Source organism: Triticum dicoccoides, chromosome 7B (genome assembly GCF_002162155.2).
Source record: "Triticum dicoccoides isolate Atlit2015 ecotype Zavitan chromosome 7B, WEW_v2.0, whole genome shotgun sequence".
NCBI classification, from domain to species: Eukaryota; Viridiplantae; Streptophyta; class Magnoliopsida; order Poales; family Poaceae; genus Triticum; species Triticum dicoccoides.
This window is the reverse complement of record NC_041393.1, coordinates 364,357,553-364,362,476: the sequence shown is the minus strand read 5'-3', so window position 1 is coordinate 364,362,476 and position 4,924 is coordinate 364,357,553. Positions and strand designations below refer to the sequence as shown.

Below are 4,924 nucleotides of genomic sequence, written 5' to 3'. Positions count from 1 at the left end.
CCCAATTAAACTGGCCGCTAAATAAGTCGAGTGTGTTTTCGTAGGTTCCAGTGATGAGCACAAGGGCTATCGGTGTTGGCTTCATGTCGGCTATTGGATGAGCATTTCTCGAAATGTGACTTTTGATGAGTCTCGTCCTTTCTATCCACGTCTATCCTCTTCTTCGGCCTCCACCATTGAGGACATTAGTTTTATCACTTTTCCCACACACCTATTACCCATGTACTACTGTTGTAAACTCATGTAACAGTCCAGGAGCAACACTTTCTTTAGAAATTGGTTGTGCATCATGATCATCTCATTAGCATCTCATGAGCATCATTTTAATTTAACTTAACTTAGATGAGGATTAATTCAACCCTCAAGGTTTTTCCTAAAAGGCTAAATCCTTAAATTTTGTCAAATGTCAAAAATGCCTTCTCAAACCCTAGACAATTTAGATAGAGTTCCATTTTATAATGTGGTCCCTCCCAAAATTTTAAGGTTTAAAAATAATTAATTTGGATGCTGAATTAAAACCCTAAACCTAGATTATTTTTCCATTTTATTAAATGGCGGATAACTAAACCCATTCCCCTTTGCATGTTTTACCCCAAGACTCACTCTGAAACTTTGCACCTATGTTTCATATATTATTTGGGAGCTACCCTAATTATTACATGATTTTACCCCAAGTCTATCACCTAACTATAGTTCAAACCTCCAAATGTATTACTCTGCCTTCTATTTTCAAAACAAAAATTAGACCTTGCCTAAATACCCTGGTTATTTTTGTGTGGCCTTGATAAATACTCTCTCCGGTCCCAAATTACTTGTCACAGAAATGGATGTATCTAGAACTATAAATACATCTAGATACATCCATTTCTGCGACAAGTAATTTAGGACGGAGGGAGTACCAAAGAGACCACATTTGAATTTTTAGACCATTTAGAATTCATTTCAGACCCCCTAACTATTTTCCAAAGAATAACTTTCCTATTTTCTGTATTAAACCCAACCATTTTCACTCTGGCACAACCCAACTGGGCACTACGGAGCTAGCCATCGCCCATGTGCGCAGCTAACCAATAGTCACGACACATCCTTTTCCCTCTTCCTCAGCCCAAGGCGTAGCCCGACCCACCCCACCAAACTTGTTAATTGGACCCTGTTCGTGTGAGCCCCCTCAGGGACGTCAGCCACCGGCCACCCTGCTGCACCTCCTCAACCCATAAAGCCACTCCGTACTCCCAAACCCTAACCCTAACCCTTCTTCCTCCCTTTTGCCACCGCCAGGTAACTCTCCTCCCTCCAACCTCTTCCCCATGTCCTGACCCGGAGCTCAAGAGCTCACGCTCATGGTGACCGCGTGGCCAGCCGCGCTAGCATGCCCCGGGGCCCCGCGACCACACCACTTCCTCCACACACACACACACACAAGCTCACAATCACGGCTCACGACGAATTCTGTCGTCGACTTCGACTCCAACCCCAACGCGCCTCCGAGAAATTTGTCGCCGTCGTTCTTCCTCAGGCCCGTTCGACTACTCCAGCCCCTTCCTCGTGAGCTCCTCGACCAAAGCCCTCTCCTAGCATTGTCGATTTCATCCTCTAGCCTAGTTTCCTAACGCGCTCGTATCTTGCCGTCGTAGTGCTAGGTACGTCATTACCGAGCACCCCTGCATGCCCAGGGAGACCCCAGGAAGCTTTTGCACGCCCCAGTAGCCTCAGTCCGCTTGATCACAAGCTGTAGAACGTCAACCACACACATCCGAGCAGCTCCGCCACGGGCCGTCATCGCTAGAGCTTCTCCAGTGACAACATGGTCCCTCGTGTCCACCAGATCGTTCGTTGCATTAGGCATAGTCTTTTCCGCACCCACATGCACACCTTTGCGAGCTCGGGTGAGCTCCAGAGGTCACCAGAGTACGCCATCGTGCACGAGGCGCCTCCTTCATTTCTTCAGACTTTGCATGTTCTCTGAATCAAAAACAAACGCAAATCATCTAATCAATGCAGCGCGCCACAAGCGGGCGATCCCTGGTTCTATTCTCCACCAAGGCAAAAGCCTCCCTTTTCTGATTTAATCCGTGAACTGACAAGTACTCAACCGGTCAGCCACTGTGGCTAGTGTTATCAAAGCCTAAGGTCTTGAGTTCAAATCATTAAGCTGTGATACCATGTTAAGCTTCATGCACTAGTCAACGCAACCAAAAGTCTGACTGGTGAAAAAGGCTAGGCAATCCACATATACACTTCAACAGCTAGCAAACAACGTATGAGAAAAACCTGCATCACCCCACAACCACATCACCAGCACAGTCACACCCATGGCCCCACCCGTCAGTCACTAAGGCTAACCATGTGAATAAAACTTCAATTAATAATGAAAAAACTTGTCAACCGTGTGAGTGCCTTGGGATTGCTTCCTCGTGTGTGATTGCGCTCTCCTTCCTTATCTTTGGTAGATGCAGGTTGTAGCGTATCTCTATAGAATGCTAGTGCTTTTTGCCGCTCAAACCACATATACACCTTTCCTTGAGAATGTTGCATACTTAGTATAGATCTGATGTAAGTCTTGCGGGTACAGTTTGGTACTCACCTTGCTATATTAATTCTTTTGATCCGGATGCTACAAATCAGATGGCAACATTAGGAGCAAGCAATCCCTTTGGTGAAGGACAACGTTAGCTATGGTTATTCCTCAAACAGTGGGATGACAGGGTATGGACGTCATTTGCTTTTCTTTAGCCTTCTTAAGGCATTTGCTAAAATCACAAAATTGGGATATCTTTGGTGAAGGATGGTTTCATTTGCATTCCCATGCTGCAAATCAGATATGGACGCCGATGTGAGTGCCCTGGGATCTCTTTGGTGAAGAACGACTCCATTTGCATTTGTTAAATTTGCCTCATTGTAGCTGTTGTATACTGTTGCAGACCTGTTGAACAATTGTGTTGTGATACCAACTATTCCACCCACATAGTGTGCACGTTGCCACGTGTACATTGTGTTTCGTGGCTATCTTGGGGTTGATACTATGCGGATACTAGCGGAGGTGCTCTGGATAGGGCCGCTCCCGGGGCGTCACACCCCACGCCCTATTCACTTGCGGCTTCCCCACCTCGTTTGTTACCTGAGGCTACCTCATCTCACTCGCCCCTTAAGGCTTCCCCAGTGATTCCTCGTCCTCTTCTTTACTATGCTCGCCGTCCACGTCGTGTGGATTCTTCTAATGTGCCATCCTCTTCTGATGAGCCATCTCCCTCAACTACCCTGTCTCTTTCTGCTGGCGACGCACCACCTCCAGCTCAACCTACTTATGTTTTCTACGTTCGCCCGCTTCCACCTATTGATTGTTGTGGTTTTTCTGGCACAACTTGTCTTGAGCGTATCGTGACGTTGTTGTTCATCCCGAATGGTAGCATGCGACAGCAGAGGATATTGCTGCTCTTGGGGATCTCATCTCCCATCCTGTGTTCGTCCCATCACATGTAGGTGGGTCTATAGGGATAAGACTCATTCTGATGGTTCTCTTGAGCGCTAGAAAGCTCGCATTGTGGTCTGTGAGAAAAGGCATGGTTATGAATACGATGAGACATTTGCTCACGTGGCCTGCATGACCACCGTTCGCACACTTCTCGTTATGGCTTATGTTTGTCTCTGGTCTGTCTCTTGGCTTGATGTCAAGTATGCATTTCTTAACAATGAGTTACGTGAGGAGGTATACATGCAGCCGCCACCTAGGTATTCTGTTCCTGGTGGTATGACATGTCGTCTTCGTTGCTCTCTATATAGTTTTAAGCAAGTCCCTCATGCCTGGTTTGAGCATTTCTCCTCAGTGGTGATTGCGGCTGGTTTTTCGGCGAGTGCTCATGATCCTGCGCTTTTTGTCCACCTTCCAACTCACGGCCGAACTCCCTTTCTATATGTTGATGACATGATCATCACTGGCGACGACTCTGAGTGCATTGCCTTTGTGGAGGCATGTCTTAGTGAGCATTTTCTTCTGTATGATCTTGGTCCTCTTTGCTACTTTCTTGGGATTGAGGTTTCTTCTATCTCTGATGGCTTCTTTATTTCCCAAAAGAATTATATCCATGATCTTCTTGCTCGTGTTGCCCTTACTGATGAGCACACAACACACTGTTGAGACTCCGATGGAGCACAATGTCCATGTTTGTGCTTCCGACGGTCAGTCTTTGTATGATCCGACACGCTACCGTCATCTTGTTGGGAGTCTTGTCTATCTAGTTGTCACTCGTCTAAACCTTTCCTATCTCGTTTACATTCTGAGTCGGTTCATTTATGCTCCCACTTCGGCCAACTATTGTCACCTCCTTCGTCTTCTATGATATCATCATGGGACTATCTCTCGCCGTCTCTTCTTCGTCTCTTCTTCCCACGCTTCAGTTTGTTCCAGTTTCAGGCCTATTCACATGCCACTTGGGCTAGCAATCATTCAGATCGTTGGTCCCTTTCTGCTAACTGTGTTTTTCTTAATGGTTCTCTCATTGCCTTGAAGACAGAAGAAACATACTGCAGTTTCTCGTTCGATTTCAAATGCCGAGTTGCGAGCTATGGCTCTTTTAACATCAGAGATGACTGTTATTATGGTTGCTTGTGGATTTTGGTGTTTCTGTCACTACAACTACTCTCTTGTCAGACAGTACAGCTGTACAGGTGCTATCAATATTGCGTGTGACCATATGAAGCATGAGCTCACCAAATCATATTGGTGTTGATGCTTCCTTCGAGCACTCCAGTGTGCAGGATCAGACTATTGTTTTTTAGTATATGCCTTCCGAGTTACAGTTGTTATATTTCTTCATGAAGACCTAGACTAGACTCTTTGGTTGGAACTGGAAAACTACACTGCCAATACGGGATAACACATGAAACAAGCACTATCATGGATGCAACCTTTCTTATTCAGTCACCC

At 46.0% G+C, this 4,924-nt stretch overlaps 1 protein-coding gene across 1 annotated transcript in view; it reads right to left on the bottom strand.

Moving 5' to 3' along the window:
• LOC119339819 (diacylglycerol kinase 4-like) overlaps positions 1 to 4,924 on the bottom strand; it is a 41,589-nt gene that overhangs the window by 23,605 nt on the left and 13,060 nt on the right. The window lies entirely within an intron of this gene.